Source organism: Aulonocara stuartgranti (assembly GCF_965226115.1).
Source record: "Aulonocara stuartgranti genome assembly, chromosome: 18".
NCBI classification, from domain to species: domain Eukaryota; kingdom Metazoa; phylum Chordata; class Actinopteri; order Cichliformes; family Cichlidae; genus Aulonocara; species Aulonocara stuartgranti.
Window position 1 is genome coordinate 23317633 of NC_138954.1, and position 19828 is coordinate 23337460.

Consider the following 19828-nt stretch of genomic DNA (forward strand, 5'->3'; position numbering starts at 1 on the left):
CTGCTCCACAAGTATTTAGAGGATGACACATTTACCCCTCAGCTGTAAAAGGCTGATAGGGTATTGTTGTTGTCACCCAGCTGGGTAGGTGGATGGCATGGACATCCGAGTTTGAGAATGTGACAACTTGACAACGAGGCAATGTAGGGTTTTGAAATTGATACCATAAGTGCATCTGCTAAAAATCTTGGACAAGTTCAAATCTTAGTTCACTGACCTCAAGGTCAAGGTCAGAGGTCAGTTTTTCTGAAAGTCTTGTGAAGCCAATAACTCAAGAAGGAAGTTGCCTAGGATTTTCAAAATAATAGCACAGGTACATCTTCTTCAGCACTGGGGGCCACAAGTTTTTTTTAATATTTATTTATTTATTTATTTATTTTTTGCAATCTTGTAATATACTCGATCACTTTGCATTTTAAATCAAACTATAAAGGTATGATAGAAGTGTAGAATTTATGCTTTAATGCAGGTGGATTTACAAAAATGTTGTATTAACTGTTTAGTAAATACAGCACCTATAAGTCCTGCATTTTCAGAGCCTCTGTGGTGTTTTTTTCTTCTTCTTTTCTTGCTTACTTAACCAAAAGCTATAAGTTTAAGATTGATGGCAAAAGACATTTCTGACCAACAGTTTTGGCTTGCAGTTAATTCAAACTTGAAGAAGACCTCAACTCTATACGTTTCTCTGTTGAGTTCTTCTAGAGAGCATATCATTAAACGACTATAAATCAAGTCACAAATTATTCTTGAAAAAATAAAAGAGGAGCTCTGAAAAGAGATGTGCCTGTTACTTGAGCACAAGTGTTCCCAGCTATTAACATTAGCATATGGCTGAAGAAAACCTGTCATCACACTTTAGCTAGAGTCAGTAGACTTGGCTACACAAGAAAAGGTTACTTGCAGAAAGGGTAGTTACACTAGAAGTGTACGGTGCTTTGTGGGATTCCACAAATGGCTCTGAAACAAGGCGGCATTGGCCATCTTTGCAAACTTGAACTTGTTTAACAACAACTGCAAAATATACTTTCTTTTTATTGGTTCTTCTTTGTACCGAATATGAAAATCAAAATAAAAAGGGTTTTACTGCCTGGAGGTTTGTATACAATATTTTAGTGCAGTGGCAGCATAAACCCATAGATTTGCCATATAGTTTTACTATCAACATAAGGATTAATGGACCTTTCTGTACATTATGCAGACATGAAAGGCCAAACCTGCTGAGAAAGGGGATGAATAATGGCATGTGTACGTCTCGGGCAAACACAGTGTACACAAACAGTCTGCAGTCTTTTACTGACCTAGCAGGGTGCATTCACAAGCCTATTAAGTTTTCTACTGGTTTGTGTTTGTGCGCCAGTGTGTGAGAGAGAGTGTTTGTGTGCGTCATCCTCTATTGAGGTTAAGGCCCTAATAGTGTGTGCTCTTATCTGTGTTGGTACTTAAGGCTAAAGGGAGTAGTGGCAGCATGTGGTCATATGGATTAAATGCATCAGTGTGTCTACTTAAGATAGTGTAAAAAGATTGAAGTCTCTTACTGCTATGACACGAGGGTTCCTGATATTTTTATATATAATCCTAGTCTTTTAACTCTTTTCATGTGACACCTGACAATGTATAATAACTGGATCAGTGGCAGTTTCAGGTTAGAAGTCAGGGATGTCAGTGTGATCCAGTTGTCTTGTATTACATGGATCAGCTGCTCCTGTCAGTCCCAAAAACCCAGCTGAAAACCGAGAGGGGGGGTTCAGCTTTTTCAGTTATTACCCCTAAATTGTGGTATGATCCCCCCGCACATGTTAGGATGGCGATTTTTAAAACACGTCCTAATCTTAATGTTGTTGTTGATGATTTTTCTGCAGTGTTTTGGCACTTTGTACAGCACTTTGTCAGACTTTGTTGTAAAGGGTGCTCTATAAATAAAATTGGATTGGACTAGACATCAGAATAATGTCTCCCTTGTCCACATTTTATTGTGTATTAAATTTTGCATCATCTATTGGATCATCTAAAAACATGAGGCATAGCTTGAACTCCCTCCCCTCCTTCTGGTGCCCTGAGGTGGTGGTGATTTATCTGCTGCTCTAGCTTCTGGTCCGTAACAAATCCCCCCACCCTCCAATCTTTCCGTCTCTTTGCAGTTACTGTACATTCACTTTCATTTTTATGTCCTTTTCTTTCTTGGTCTCTGTTCCACTTACTCATCAAGCTCTCCTTCAATTCCATTTACAATTTATACTCTTTTTATTTAACACACCACCACTGTGTTTTGCCATACTAATTACATATATGAATGCAGCACCCCTTTCACCCAAACTCTGATGCTAGTCGGCGCTGATGCAGAGCAGACAATAGGTTCTGTCTGTTGTGCTGTTTGGTTTTGGCCCATTTTATCTGCGTCATACATCCTACCAGTCACCCTCACAATCTTCTGGGCTTTCCATCCGTCTGCAGCAAAGAACACAGGTTACACACACACGCACGCACGCACGCACGCACGCACGCACGCACGCACGCACGCACGCACACACACACACACACACACACACACACACACACACACACACACACAGAGTAGTAGAAGTTTGCCCAAGGCTGTTGCTGAAATGACTGGCTAACCACCAAGAGTTACATGGACTGCTTGAACTCTATCAGTCAATAGGCCATCACCCCAGGTTCTTTCTACCATGGTGGTTTGGATGTAGCCTTAGGCTGTGTGAGTTAGCCTGTGTGTTTGTATTCTGGAGGCATAAAGTACAGGTATAAAAAGAGAGGGAGACAGAGAGCGAAGGAAATACTAAAATATTTATTAACAGATTAAGAAAATAGTTTTCCAATAGTGTGCGCCTCAATCCAGTGCTAATGGCTCCACATAGTATCTGCAGTGTTTATTATGAAAGCATGGAGAAATGGGCCTTTGGAAAACAAGTAGTGCTGAAGTGAACATAAAAAAAGCACAGAGTTGAAACCAGGTTAAAACTTAATACTTCTTCTCCAAGAAAAAAATAAAATCATTAAATATACCTGTATTGGTCTCGGTGGTCACCTTTGTTTACCTTTTTGGATCGCATATCCATAGCAACACCAACACACAACACATGACCAAGCATTTGTAGATACAGGACACATGCCCAGCACTATACTGATTTTTGAAATGTGCTTAAGTGCATTACAGATTAATGATAAGGAAGTCACCAAGTGGACTGTCTCTCTAGGTCATAACATTCATTCTCATTCACTAGATGAGGCAGGATGCTCTGTATCTGTCAGATGGCTGACTGACGTCTCCTTCACACATGAATATCCAACAATGTCTGCAGATCCAAGTTGAGACATCGTCAGAAGTCTGTTTTTGGCCAGTATTGGCATTTAGAGCGGTCATGAGGTGGCACACATTCACTCCCTGCGTATTTACTGTGCATCAGACAGACAGTCATATCGGCCTGTTTGACATGTACCTTCATCTGGTAATGTCTAGAAAACGTTAGGACTGCAGTGCATGTGCGACTGTGTGGCTGTGACACTGACTGTGTTGTTTGAACTTGTGATTTATTAGAGGAGACTGTACCAGGATCATGTGAGGGTCAATACGTGAATATGTCGGAGTGATTCAGAGTACTTTTCTCTCCAGATCAATTCAGGATCTAGACAATAACCTAAGGATTTTGCCTTGTTTTTAGTTTTTTTAAACCCAAACAGCTTTACAGATATTAAACACATCACCAGCCTTTCCACTAACCTAAAGCTTCATTTATTTGCTGAAGTTGAAACATTTTTGGCCTGAGCAGGGCAATCTGTGCTCTCTTTCATCTTTGCATTAACTCTGACTGCAATTATTCTGCCTATAAAATGCTTTCCCCCCCAAGCTATTAGGCCCCAGGGGTCAAATGCGTAGGCTGATTATTGTTCAAATGAAAGAAACCAAGCAAACACGAATCAGTCAGAAGTGACAGAAACGTTTGTTTGAAATGCAAGTTGGATAACTTTTCAGTCAGTTTAATGTAAAATCTATGTAATGCATGTCTCTCTTAGTATTTCCCATATAAAATGGAATGAGTTTTACTATTTTGTCTCTCTACACTGAGAATTTTAAAACTGTTTGTTCATTATAGTCACTGTGGTACAAAATATTAAGTAGTGCGTCTTCTAAATTTGATCAAATCAAGCTTAGAAGACGCACTAACCGCACCACACTGTGATCTGTCTCTTTCACTCATATTTTTTCCCCAAATTAGGGCCAATACGTATTGCTTAACTTAACAGTGAACTCCAGACTGATTTTATTATCATGACAGGTCTTCAGCATGTAAGTCCCAAATTTCCACGATGAGGGTGTGTAGGTTTTAAAAAGGACAGCAGAAGTGAAATAAAATCCACACGCTCGCACACAGAGGGAGAAGCTGACAGCTTAGTTTGAATCAATGTCCATTTTCTGTTTTTCAGCATCAGCGTGTTGCTCAGCAATGAGACAGGGAGGAAAAAAATTTTTTACACGCTGATTATTTTAGTCCTTTGCTGAAAAAAAGACACCATTACACATAATTATGACCAGAAGACTTTTGAGAAATAGTGCTAAAATTGTACTTAAAAGCTCTAAACCCTTCTTTCCCAGTGGTGCAGTATTTACTAAGTCTGTTTTGTTAAGTTACTGTGTGTTGGTGTGTTGGCATGCACATTTGTGCGTACGAAATGAGTCCTCTGTGGAAAGTAACTGTTTTTCACACTCGTACTTTTCTAGAGGGGCTTATAGGCCCCTTCAGCCATGACTAAAGCTTTTCTCTCGCTTTAAAAGTGCCTCTGCCAGCAACTTTAACCTCCCTGGGGTGATTTCTCAGTCTTTATCCACAGTACCATAACGTGGATTTGCAACTATTTTCCAGCCACATGTTACACCTTTATATTTAAAGTCCTTTAAGCTGACATGTGCCTTCTGAAGGAATTCCACCCATATTTTTGAAATCTGATTGAATATGGATGGATAAACTTATAGAAAAAAAGCATGTCTCAAGTTAAGCCGAGGAACGTGTTGTTTCCTTGAGAAGGATGCTTTGTGGACACATTTTTTTTTATATCGCTCTAATGGCACCCACATGACCCGTGACAGCAAATTTAATTTTTATTACAACAGCGAGCAGTCAGCAGCTCCGGAGAAATATTCACATTTACACTGGAGATCATTTTATAATTAACTGCATGTGTAATGTCATGTGCATTATACTGTTTAATCCAAAAATAACTGCATGCTCTTTGCAGAAGAATAGGAAGTGGTAGCTTTAGGATGTATTTTCATCTTTTACACAAAGGGAATAGACTAACCCCTTTGAGACCTTCTCATGTAGTCACTGCACTGCTCTATGAGCTGTATTGAGGACACCAGTGGAAGTAATTTCCTGCTCCCTCTTGTTAGAGCACTATTGGAACAGATTTTTTCGCTGTAATTGAATCAGACATCTTGCTGCCCGGACATATGTAACATACTTCCTGCTCTTTTCAATCCATTATTCCTCTGGTGGGCGTGTAGATTTTGGTGATTGTCGAAAGGAAACTGAACTGACAGGCCACAAGGAAGCAGGTTGAAGGTGGCTAGTTAAGTTCCTGTTGTACACTTTGTTTTTAAATTTAAAAAAAATCCTTAAGAAACACTTTAGTGCTGTCTGCTGCGTTTTTCTTGGTCTTAAATCACATTAGAGCTAGACTATTCAAATATTTACTTCTTTTCATTGTTGCCAAATTAATGACATTGTCACTAGATTTTCTTTTTGGACAATTAACACCAGCATTGTTCTGTGAGTGGAAGGTGTGTGAGTGCAGGTCTGCTACACTACAGGTAGGCTGCGAGGGACCACGGGAAAAAAGCTTATGGAGTAAAATTAAAGTCTAGTACTAAAGTTTGCTCATGTGATCGTGCTGACCTTTTATTAAAATGTTTCTGAATTGAGGGATGCAGGGAAGGGTTTGACAAACTTACAGTTTGTTAATGAAGCTCCAAGCCCAGAAAATGATTCTAAGTTTGTTCAGAATTTTAATGTTTGGCAGCTCTATTTTTAAAATCTGTCACCACCTGTAAACATGGATTTCCAATGTATGTTAAATATTAGGTTTGTGGCCCTCACCTTTCTCAGGAAGAAAAAACCCCAAACAAAATGATCAGACTGACGGTTCACATCTTTTCCCTGATAACAGTGACAGGTAGTGAGAATGAGAGACGGCAAGCAAAGTAAAGCCACGGTTAAATGGCTCTAGATGACATATTTACCGCAGCAGACAGTGACAGACAAAAGATCTGAGACAGACGGCAAGAATCAAGACAGTCAGACTCACAGCTGATGCCTCTAAAGTGTAAATCGGCACTAAAAAGGACGAGAGCAGCAGCAACCAAACAGATGTCTGCCGGAGTACAACTTTCATGAGTGGATTCACTCGGAGTTTTAAATGTCAGATTATCCTGGCAGAGCAGGGAGACTTTGTTTCGTTTGTGGTGATCAGTGAGCTTATATGGCACAGTGGAGCCTGCTAGTTGATTATAAAAGTGTTCTGCACATGTGATATAATCATAATTTTGTTTGGGTTTTCGAATAAGTTCACAACTGTAACTCTTTTTCTTCCCAGGCATCTATAACTGAGGTTAAAACACATTGGTATATTTGTTATTATCACTTTTTTCTATAATATTTCTAAGAAAGGAAATAAAAGTTATTATTCAGCGTAACAAAATGTGAACGAGAGGCCAGACGGTTTGGCCTGTTTTGCGTCAGTCAGTGCATTTTTTGAAGCATCAGCAGCCTCTATTTTCCTCAAAGAAAAACCCCACAACTTCAGAAAATGTCTGCACTGAAATGGCCTTGCTGACAGCAACACAAAACACCTCAACAAAGCAGAAACCCATGATTTCAAAAGACTCACAAGAGAATTACATTCCTGCGAGTGATTTTGGTAATGCAAACTTGATGCTTCCACCAGGAAGAACCAGGAAATGAAATGAGTTTACTCCTGTGATATGCTGGCATTTCGTATTCGCCTTGTTGTCCCATGTGTGGGGGGGGGGGGGGGGGGGGGGGGGGTTTGTTTGTTTGTTTTTTCACAGTGGAAAATGTAACCAGTCCACCACATTTAAAAGTGCTGAAACACGTTTTTTCACACCTTCAGTGGAAAGCAGGCTTAAAAGTTCTATTGAATGTGCAAATCTAGGCCTGAACAGATGGAGGAATCATTCATTCCAGCCAGTCAAGGTGTGAAATTTTCATTTAACGTTTTTTGACGTTTAGCAGATTGTTGCATTTGAAGGGTGTTGAACTAAGTGCAAACTGTAGACTCTTTATGTTGGCTGATCATCACATGAATCCAAAGTCTGCAAAAGTGGAACTGTTTCTAATTGAATCCGGTCCGTCACACTGCCATCCATTCCTCCTCACCGTGGCTCCTCTCGTCTCCTGCTGCTTTCTGTTAATGGAGATATCGCCTCCTCCCTCCTTCTCCTTCCGCCACTGTCCTCATCCCCTCCTCTGTTATCTCTTTGTTGTCCTCCACTCCACTTTCACTTTTCAATACTTGCCCTGTGCCTCTTCCTTGGCCCGCTCCGTGAAACTAATCGTCAGTGTGCTGTCACTCAGAGCGCTGCATCTTTTCCGTTTTCCTGCAAAAACGAATCAGTCGGCCTTTGTTGATTATTTAACACGTGCTCCCTCCTTCTCTCATTATACTGTAAATCAACAAATGATTAATAACAAGGCGCAACCAGAAAGAAAACAAATAGGGTTTATTAGTGAGTGTGGGTCTGGAAGGCAGGAAGACTGAGTTTCTTTTAGCGAGGCTTAATATTCCCTGTAGTGAATGCCAAGCGCTCTAAAGGCAAACAGTTGGCATTTTGAGATCCCCTGAGTATCTATCTTTCTGCAGTGTCCTGAAATGCCCCAGCTTAAAGTAACTAAAACATTAAGCAAATGTTAACTTAAATTGTAATGATGATCATATCCTTTTGGCACAGAGCTCGATGGTATTTATGATGAAGTACATACAGAAGCTGGCTTGATAGCTGCTTTGACCTCCAAGATACCCTGAAACTTTCAGACAGATGGCTTGCTTTCATGAAGTTGAAGGTTTGCTTGCTTGGGTTTTGAATGATTACGATGCCTAGCATCTTATGTGCCATGCTTTTTATAGTCATTTGATGCCTTGGGTCTTTACCGTCAAGGCTGGCCTTCAGTCTGTGGTGTACCTTTTTGCTTCTTGTGGTTAGACTGGTAAATATTATATTGCCAGCATGAAAAGCAGTGGTTTCTATTTTCTGTTTAAAAAGTGAATAATATTTTATTTCATTAGATTTGCACACTAGGAATCCTCAGTTATGACAAATACATATTCATGTTTACCTATAATTATATTACTTATTATTTGGGCAGTGTTGAGGTCATGATTACTCATTAACTTTGGAAATATCACATTCGTTGAACTTTGTAAACTCTCTCTCTCTAACAGTTGAATTTAAAATGCAATTCAGCTGAAAGCCAAATAAATCAATGAGAATAAATAACAGTGGAGGTTGTTGGGCCATAGGGTTATCTGGGGAGGAACGAGGCTCAAACAACAAGCTTTCCCAAATGGGTAACATGTGGTCCTCGCTGCATCATCTATAATGGAAGGTCTGCAGGTGCAGACGGGGGTGATGAGGCCCAGGAAGCATTGCAGTTTTTCCATAGGTTCACCTGAACTTTATAGCAACTTCTGCTTCCTCTAGATAAATGAAAGACTAGCAGAAGCAGTCCACTGTAAAGAAAAGGGGTGCCCTGGTTTTCTAGTACGGGCAAAGCAAAAGATATGAATGCAGCATAGCAACATTTTATCTCATTTATCTCTTTTATAATTGTTTGAAGCAAAAATACTCCAAAATAACCCCACCGACACACTCCCTGTAATCTCTCCATAGGGTCCTGCACACTTTTTAGATCCTCCAGAAATTGAAACCTTTCATCTCAAATTTATCATTTTCAAGTTAAATTTATCATTTTATTTTATTTTCCAATCGCACAATCATCTGTCCAAATACCACAACTCTTCAGTTGTTTCTTTTGAATGCCTATAGGCATTGTGTGCAGAAAATAAGAGGCTTTTTCCCCCCTGTATCAGTTCATTTTGATGAAGTCAGCAGCAGACAGAGAAGGGATTGTGTGTTACAGAGCAATTATGGCACATCTGTATCTCACATACTGCTGTTAAGACTTGAAAGCAACCATCACATTGTCTTAATGGAATTGTGGGGACAGCTAAATCCGATCAATATTTCCGTGAACTAATTGTATTCACAACTACTGTTGTGGGGGAGTTTATGTTTTCTGGTTGATGGAGACCAGAGTTTATGGCTGTTTTAATGAGTTAAGGAAAAATCAACAATACTAAAAAACAACAATATTGCCTGGAAATCCAACTGTACAAGGCAGAAAGGTCCTGAGAGAATGTAATTGAGGAGAATTAATGCTCTGAAAATGAAGCGTTGATCATCTACGACCCACTTTTGCTTTGAGTGCACAGCTTAGATGCTGCAGTCAATATGCCTAATTACTTTTGTACTTGCTAACTGCAGCTTACACTTCAGCAGTGGGACTGTAAAACTCACCACCGATGCTCACAGTACTTATAGACCTAATGTAGTCATGCTGTCTCTTTGGCATTGGAGTTTCTTATGTCTAATCTACTGGTGCTGTTCCCTTCTCTGAATTTAACTTTTGCATTCGTTTATGTGTCGGTGTTTCCAAGAGCTGTCTCCTGAACCCACTGATGAATCTCTGAGTTGCTTAATTTACATACCAAGTAATGCATTTTGCTTGTGTATTGTCCCTCTGGGTTTGAATACTTTCCAAGAATGTTATACCTATGGGGAAATCTTATTATAGGAAGTGCAACTATATGTATATATTCCTAGAGGTGAAACACTAGCAATCATTTCCAAGTAGTTTCAAATGATTAAAGACTTGCTGAGGCTATGAAAACTATCAGGTATTAGTATATATTATGACATGCCTTTTGAATAGAGTGACCATGTTTTGTGGTTCTCATGTACATGTGAAGTTAAAAGTAATGCCATGTCCAATAGTCAAAGCAGAGAAGAGGAGGGGTCAGAGGTTAGAAGTTAAAATACACTCGCTGAGCACTTGCTAGTACTGGTTTGGAATATTTCTGGCAAGGTGCTGGAAAACTTCCCAGATTTTGGTCCATATGGACATGATAGAGTCACACAGTCGCTGTTTCTTTTAATATTGCCATGTTGAAACCAGCTGATTTGAGCCTTGTGACATGGTTCGTTATCCTGCTGGATGGATACATTGTGGTCATAAAGGCACAGACATGGTCAGCAGCACTCAGGTAGGCTGTGGCATGTAAACGATGCTCAGTGGGCACTAAAAGGCCCAAAGTCCAAGTCCAAGAAAACATCCTCCACACTATTACACTTCCACCAGCCTAAACCACTGAAAGAAAAGGGCAGGATTTTATGTTATTTACAGCAAATTATGACTCAAACATCTGAATACTGAAGCTCAAGCAAGCCGTAATGGCACGCGGTGTGTTTTTTATACAGCAACCTGTCTGCTTCAAGGTTGGACATGTTGTGTTGGCAGATTCTCTTGTATTGGTATTTGAGTTGCTGTTGCCTTTCTATCAGCTCAAAGCTGTCTGGCTATTATGCTCTGACCTCTGGCATCAACAAAGCATTTTCACCCAGAGAACTGAATAGTTACTCTTTTTCATACCATTCTCTATAAAGATGGTTGTATGAGAAAACGACATTGATATGGAAATCGTTAAGAGAGTGATAGAGGGCATTTCCAAACCCTTAACACACATTTGCAATTTGTCCTTACAAACTGGTGCATTCCCAAAACAAATGAAAACAGCTAAAGTAACACCACTGTTTAAAAATGGTGACAGACACCAATTCACAAATTATAGGCCTGTCTCTCTACTTTCTCAATTTTCAAAAATACTGGAAAAAGTCTTTAGTAATAGACTTGACAAATTTATAGATAAACACAAAATAATAACGGATAGTCAGTATGGTTTCAGATCAAATAGATCAACATCATTGGCATTAATGGAACTGATCGAAAATATCACCAACAATATAGATAAAAGACAATGTATAGTTAGTGTATTCATTGACCTAAAAAAAGCTTTTGACACAATTAATCATGACATATTACTTGATAAACTGGAGTACTACGGCATTAGAGGAGTGGTGTTAGAATGGGTAAAGAGTTATTTGAGAGACAGGCAGCAATTTGTGAAAATTGGGGAATATCAATCAGAGTGTATGGACATTGTTTGTGGAGTTCTGCAGGGGTCAGTATTGGGACCAAAGCTGTTTATCCTCTATATCAATGATATATGCAGAACATCAGATATACTACAGTTTATTCTATTTGCAGATGATACAAATATGTTTTGTGCTGGAGAGAACTTACATCAGCTTTTGGAAATTGTCACACAAGAAATGATTAAACTGAAAACATGGTTTGATAGAAATAAGCTATCATTAAATTTGGAAAAAACTACATTTATGTTATTCGGAAATTGTAAAAAAGATGCAGGAGCAAAATTATTAGTAAACAATGTTGAAATAGAGCAAGTTTCGGATACAAAATTTCTGGGTGTGATAATAGATAACAAAATCTGCTGGAAACCTCACATAAAGCATATACAAGCCAAACTGTCAAGAAGCATCTCCGTACTAAGTAAAGTTAAATATTTTTTGCCTTCCAAATCACTCCGGGTACTTTATTGTTCACTTATATTGCCATATTTGGAATACTGTGTGGAAATTTGGGGAAACACATATAAAACTGCACTTCAACCAATATGTAAAATTCAAAAAAAAGCAATCAGGATGATTAATAAAGCAGGATTTAGAGACCATACTAACATCATGTTTTTGAAATTAAAAATACTGAAGTTTATGGATCTTATAAAATATAAAACTGCAAAAATTATGTACAAGGCCAGATACAATATGTTACCAGGAAATATACAGAGGATGTTCTATGACAGAGATGGAGACTATGAATTGAGGGGGAAATTGAATCTAAGGATTCTTAAAGCACGGTCAAAGGTTAAAACCTTTTGTGTCACTATTTATGGGGTAAAACTGTGGAATAGTTTTACTATAGATCTACAGCAATGCTCAGGAATTAGTAAGTTCATGAAAATACTTCGAAAACTGATTTTGGAAGAATATGATACCGATAAAGATGATCACCCATTGTATGTATAAAAATATCAAATTATATCCAAATTATATCAGTCACGGTAGCCAAGTTTATATAGGTTCTCCTCGTGTATCGTGTGGAGTATGTGATGATGGGAATTAGGTGAATTATGTGGGATCAATAAGATGTTGAGCAGGGGTAGGAATTAATAAGTATGTTCATACTTCTTCCTACTCCTTTTCAGACCAAACATTGTTACATTATGTCAGACGATTTTGTTTTATTTCATTATATATTTTTTGTTTATCTGAACACATACGTGTGTGTGTGTATATCTACATATATATTCGTATCTGTAAATGAAAATATATGTAGTGTGTATATATTGTTTTTTGTTTTATATGTCTGAAACAAATAAAGATACAATACAATACAATACAATACAAAATCCCAGTAGATCAGGAGTTCGTGAAATACTCAGACCAGCTCATCTGGCACCAACGGCTATCCAAGGTCGGAGTCCCTTAAATCACCCTTTTCTCATTCTGATCCTCAGTTTGAACATTAGTTGGTTGTTTTGACCATCTCTATGTGTCTGAAAGCATTGAATAGTTGACACGCTATAGGCTGATTAGAATAAGCAGTCGAACTGGTGTAGATAATGTTGGACCTGTTATTTTTAGCTGCAGGAAAAGATCAATAGCGTTTCAGTGTTGACACTATCACCTTTGTGTAACTAGAAAACCTGAGTTTAAGCCTAAAGATAGCTGGAAAACGTATTAGCAAACAAGTACTGTATTACATACGCAGCTGAATGAACTATAATCGGAGTTGGTGTGTCATGAGCTCATGAAGGGGCTCTTTCTAGATGCTAAACTCATCTGGGACTTGCTCATGATTTCTTCCTATAATGTGTTTTGCAGTATAAAGTTTCTGGAGATGAGTATTGCGAATCGGCACAATGAATTTAATTGAAACTGAACCAAGCTATTGTTAACTTTGTGTAATGTTTACTCTAGGTAGTGTTTTAACAGGGCCTTTTAATTAGCTGCAGGTACCACATGAGCTATTAGTTTGAGCCAAAACAAAATATTTCAAATGTTTTATGCTGTAAATCTAAAGTAATGAGATGCAAGACACTGAAGTCCTCTGCAGATTTGGGGTAAGCAACAAATGTTGCCTTTTAATCAAAATGATTAATCTTTTTCCTCAAAAAGTGGAAAAATAATCAAATGAAAATAAAAAAATATACAAAATATGAATAATATTGTCCATTATCTTTTATCATAATAATAAAATAAAGTAATGAATTAAGTATTTTAAGTGTATTATTATATACATAAAGGTAATGTAACTTTGTGGATATTTTCAGGCACACTAACGACTTTGATTGAACTGGTCTATCATGGCTGCTAATGCTGCGTTATTACTAGCAGACATAAACTCCTACATATCTAAGCTATTAAGCTGCCATCAATTACTGTTAGAAGTGTGATATAATGAGATCCACTGTTCAACGCTGAAGCAATTATCACTTTCTAACCAAGCTGAAAAGCTCTGAGTCCACAGTTTTAATTCTCTGCCCGCTTTTACTGTTAAACTAACAGCATCATAAACACTTTCCCACATGGACACATCGCTATAAAAGAGTAAAATAAGATGATTTGTTTAACTGCCTCATTAGAGAAAGCAAGAGTTAAAAGACAGTGTTAAATATTGTGCTACATCTCGTGGTGTCAGGGAGAGTCTCAGCGTTGCTGTTTTCTCAAAGGTGGGTAATTAATGTGTAATCTCCTTTTGTGCGAGAATATGAATAACATGCTCTTGCATGCTCCTTAATTTGTGTAAAATGAACATGAAGTCAGTTAACAATAATTGGATACAAGTCTTTGTTGTTGTTCTGTTAATGAAGCAAGAATCAGGGTGATGGGGCAAAAAAAAAGAAGCAATGTATTTAAATCAGCACTAAATCTGATTTAATGTATAGTTTAAACAGTATTTTACAATTTGAAGAGTTGAGAACTTTCCCCCCCCCAACAAATGTAATCAGAAATCGTTTTAACAGACTCAGTCTAATTTATTTTGACAGCAATAAGTGATAATCAGTTTCTTTTTAATGCCAGGGATGTATTTTAAAAACCTGGCCTACTCAGAAGCCTCTTCTCTTTCTTCGAGAGACGTGGCGCTGTTATTCTGGAAGTGCATCCTATAGGAATCCAGTTTAATAATTTAATAGGAGAATAAATGGAAACATTTGTAAGGTTGTACAGGCAGCAGTCTATTCTTCTGTCTGTCTGTGCCTGTCCTCTCTTTTACCACTTTATTGCCCCTCTTTCTCCCTCACCCCACCTTCCTGCCTGCCACTCCTGTTATCTTTTCTCTTGTCAATCTCTTTCTCTCCCCCCTTTTAATTTCTTCTTCTTAGCTCTCAATTTGAATTTGTTTTTCTGTTTTCACATTCAGGTAATACTTTATTACTTTATCTTTGTATTATTCTACTTTTCCTCACCGATGACGGGCAGTGTTGGAGTGAGATTTTAAGCCAGCTCCTCCTGTATAGACACATGAACTCTAAACCAGTCTGGATTCTCTGATAGGAGCTTTACCAAGTCTCAGATCTAAAAGGAGCTCCTCAGATTCAAAGTGTCCTGAATGAGAGAATAAGCCTTCCAGAATCAGTAAAAGCCATCTTAGACATTTTTCATTTTAATCCCTTTCTGCATTTTTCATTTTATCTGTATTGCCCTCCTACTTATTTTATACTGCTTTTATACTTCTTCTTATCATTATTATCACCTCTTGGTAGTCTCGCCTTTTTTTCTACTGTCGCCAAAGGAAAGATGTCTTTCACCTGTAATCAAACACACAGTGAAAAGAAATGGATTTGACGTGACTTAAACTGATCAATACTGGCACGCTAACGCAGTGTCTTACAATATGAGCTGGGACTTAAATTAAATATAGATTATCATCCAATTGTGTCCCTGTAGTAATATATTTTCATGAGCTTCAGTGACCAGGGGAAGACAACACAACAGATATTTTGATTTCAATAGCAGGATGGATACAAGTTAATAATCTTTTCCACTAATGTTATTTACAGGAACTCACTATCTTGTTTCTTGTGTCTGTCTCTATATTACTGTCATATCAGATTTTATACAATGCTCTAAACACACAGATCGACTTTAAGACTGTTTCTTCTAGTAAGTCAATTAGTCTTCCATAATGTGAAGTCTAATTCTGTAATGGCTGCAGATGGATCTCAGGAAGTGGCCAAAGACGCCATGCACATTGTGACCATTGACACATGTAACCTTATTAAAGGGAAGCCTGAGTCTGGGGATGGCAGCGTCTGTCTCTCAGTTGTTCAGTTCACTGTTTTTTGTCTGGGCTCCAGGCCTATTACAATGATTTTAACTTAATTTTAGACATGCAAAGCATGAATCCCACTGACTTTGGTGAACTACTGACTTTTTCTCTGTGCCGTAACATACCATTTTAAGGAGCTCGACAACTAACTGTCTTGATTTTTCATGCCAGTCGTTTGATATTTAGCTCTGTGTTATCCTGCTGGAAGCAGTCATCAGAAGATAGGTACTCTGTGGTGATTAAGGGATAGACATAGTGCAGCAATACTCAGGTAGGCTGTGGTATTTAAACAATGCTCAGTTAGTACTAAGAGGCCCGAAGTGTGCCAAGAAAATATCCCCCATATTATTACACTACCAGCAGTCTGACCTATAGATACAAGCCAGGATGTTTTCATGTTCATTTTGACCCTGAATATCAGAGCAGAAATCAAGACTCATCAGACCAGGCAACACTTTTTCAATCTTTTATTGTCCAATATTAGTGAGCCTGTGAGAACTATAGCCCCACTTTCCACTTCTTAGCTGACAGGAGTGGCACCGCGTGTGGTCTTCTGCTGCTATAGCTCATGCGTCAAGGTTGCACGTGTGAACATTCAAAGATGCTCTTCTGCATGCTTTTGTTGTAATAAGTGGTTGTTTTAGTTACTGTTGCCTCCCTGTTAGTTCAAAGCAGCCTGGCTATTCTCCTCTGACCTCTGGCATCAACCAGAGAACTGCTGTTCACTTTATTCTTTCTCTTTTTTCAACACGTGTAAACCCTAGAGATGGATGTGTGGGGAAAATCCCAGTAGATCAGCAGTTTGTGAAAAACTCAGACCAGCCCATCTGGCACCCTCAACCACACCATGTTCAAAGTCACCTTTCTTCCCGTCTGCACTTCAGCAGGTCGTCTCAACCATGCCTACATACTTAAATTCACTGAACTGCTGCCATGTGATATATTAGATAATTAGATATATTGATATACTGTGAACTTGATCAGGAAGTAGGTGGTGACTCTAGAATATGACAACAATAATATTTGCTTAAATTTGTGGAGAAATTGCTCAAACATTGGGAAAAAAACCCAGCGTGTACGTACATGTCCTCCAAAATCAACTACTGAGTATTATAATCAAAACAGCTGTCTGTCCCTGTTTTCTGGCTTAGAAGTGAGCCCTTTTAGCTCAGTTTATAATTGCCTTTGTATATGTGTGTGTACTAGTCTGGACTGCAGATTCACATGCACACAGTTAATGATACGTCGACACGTTTTTACGGATGAAAAACTGTGACTACATGACAGCAAGAATCTGAGCCAATGTTTGTTTATAGCAGCTCATCAAGCAAAAAGGAAACACCGCTTGTGTTAATGTACAATCTTTATTTTCCTGTGCTTTTCCTGTGTTTTTCCTGAGTCTGTACAAACATGCAACAAGGTACTTGGATTAGCGATGAAATTGACATTGGAAGAACACACATAAATGGAGAGTATAGACAGGTCTTTATTGCTTTCAGCTTTGAGAAATTGTCTTATAGAAAGCTGCTGCTGTAGTTTAGCTGATCTTCTCTAGAAAGTTGTTCCAGACTCTTTTCTTTTCTCTTTGAATGCAATTTTTGTTTCATTACTGTGGCTCAGTACAAGGATGTCAAGGATGAATACTTTAAATGCATCACTAATGGCTTTACAGTACTTCATGTCATGAAAGCCAGTATTGGTAATAGCCCATTTCCATGGTCTGATGTGTGCTATTTTGCTAATATATAGCTCCAATATCAGACTACCTTTAAAAACTCCCAGCTCTGCTGCGTCAACCACCACCCAATTTGTTTGGGATAAATGTAAGACCTTGAGCTAGAAATTGAACTTGCCATCCATGAGTAAACTGAACTGGCTGTGGGCTGCTATTAGACTTACTGAAGACATCTTCAAATGTAAATGAAATGCTGTGTGAGCATGATGGATTAATATGTATTTATGCATGGTTAGTGCAGGCACACAGGAATGAAGAATCACTTTGGTACTGCTCATTTTTATAGTCACCTCAGCACTTCACTTTAATATTATCATGACTTTCGAGAGTCTCTCTGTAACATTGTTTCAGTTCATTTCATGTCTACTTTTTTATGGTAATTTTACACAGAAGAGTAAATCCAAGGAAATCTGAAAAACATAAGGATCAGGCTGTACCTGCATTAGGACATAAAAGTGTATGTGTTTTAATGTCCTGGTTAATGCACCATTGGATCCAGCATTACAAGTAAAATGTTCCTGAAGTAAAGATACATAAATACCACTTGAAAACAGACCTCCACTTTTCTCTTTTCGCATTCCAGCAGAGCAGAGTCATGCTGTGTGCTGCAGTGCTTTCTATCTACTGCATGAGCATAAGATGACACTTCTTCCATGAATAATGTCATCCCTGTGGTTATTTTTCACTGCTTATGATCCACTCTGTACTCTCTCTCAGCATGGTAGGAGTGCCATCTAGAAACATTAGATCCTTGGCAGCACAATGAAAGATTATAAGACAAATGTGACGAAGAGTTAACACAAAAGGTCATGTAGATGAAGATTCTTAGGTCTTGCTTTTATGTTATAAATCTAAAAAATAAAGCTTCGAAAGCACCGTAAACTTGTTCCAGAGGCTTTTATATAAGCCACTCTTTTGTCACAAGCTTAAAGTGTGTTTGTCTCTGGGTTTTTTCTCCTTCACATCAAATGTGTTGCTTTAAATTTGTGTTTCTTTTGTTCAGACCTATTTTCTAGTTTTTGACCCTGTCCTCTCAATTCAGTGACAAGTAGGGGCAGAAAATGGGATAGTAGGACAAAACTACTAAGATTTGTTCAAACAGATGAAAAGTGGCGAAAAAGCTTTAGGAAGAGTTTGATGCATTTTAAATCACTGCCAGCTGGACATGTCATCTGCTCATTGGCATGAGACAAAGTGTTCCTCTTCAATGGATTGAAAGGTCGGGTTGACATCCCAGCTCCCTGCAGGGACTCACACTTGTGCACCAGAGATGCAGTATGTGTGTGTGGATACACAAAAGTGGCCAAGCGCATATGGTTTTTCTTGTGCCACGCTGGTGTCTGTGTATTTGTGAGGTCCTGCTGCAATGAAGCAGAAGAATGTCCAATTTAAAGAAATCAGTAATTCCTGCATGTGTGATTGTGATCTGTGTTAACCTGTGATTTGCAGCATGGTGGTTATACTAGAAATTGTATAGTAATAAATAGAGATGCACAGAGTAAGAAACAGGGAAACAGACAATTGTAAGAAGCTTGAAAGTCAATATGTCCAAATATTGTTATTCTTCAGAACTTTCTTGGGCAATTCCTTCAGATCTGTTGTCATTGATTTTTTAAGTCCAGTTCTTTTGAAATTTGGCGTACCTCAGCTTTTTCTCACTATTTTGCTTCTTTAAGAATGGCTTCTTGACAGTTAGCCTTCCACCTCGACCATTTCTGATGAGGCTTTGGCTGATGATAGGTGGATCAACTGAAGGGCCAGATGCATCTCTCATGTTCTATGTCAGGTCTTTGCTGGATTTTTTCACAGTTTCTTAAGGACATGACTTTAAGATGGCGCTTCTTTTGTCCTCCACTTGCTCAATTTCCTTCAATTTTTAAAAGAGATGATGCACACAGTGCTAAGCTATGCTAAGCTTTTGGCAAAGCTAACTTTGGGAATCACCTTGTTAGTATGAAAATACAATTTTATGCCTCTCAATTTGTGTTATGTTTGCCCTTTTTTGTAAATTCAGCTAATGAAATGCAAACAAATGATGGTGTTTTGCAACAAGCTGCCAGTAACAGTTCCTAAAGATATTTTTCTTTCTTTTTGCTAAATTAACTATTAGGCGTAGACACCGCACTGGTTCATCCCTTTAGTTAGGTTATTTTTCCTTTAAAAGCAATAAGCATTTCACTGCATATCGTACTGTGTTTGACTGTGTATGTGACAAATAAAATTAAAACAAAACAACAGCAGCAACAAATTACTCTGTAAAGGGTTGGGGGTTTGGGTCTGAAAATGAGTGAAAAAGTTGCCAATGTGCAGAGAAAAACCTAAAAGGATCTTCTGAAAGTCTGTAGAACTTTTGCTTAAGACAACTTTAAGAATTACAAGAAAGTGTGGCTGGAAAAGAAATAAGGGGGACCTCGCAACTTTTGCACAGCACAGTACTGGAAGTCAAAGTGTAGTTTACAGCTTTGCTGCAATGCTTTATCAAAGAATCACAAATTCCATCCAACAAACAACAGTTTCTTTCCACACTATT

General features: G+C 38.3%; 2 protein-coding genes across 2 annotated transcripts in view; both read left to right on the top strand.

Moving 5' to 3' along the window:
- The window catches only part of clstn2a (calsyntenin 2a), a 195724-nt gene that overhangs the window by 62250 nt on the left and 113646 nt on the right, over window positions 1–19828 (top strand). The window lies entirely within an intron of this gene.
- Window positions 1–19828, top strand: part of LOC309693307 (GTPase IMAP family member 6) — a 192516-nt gene that overhangs the window by 21729 nt on the left and 150959 nt on the right. The window lies entirely within an intron of this gene.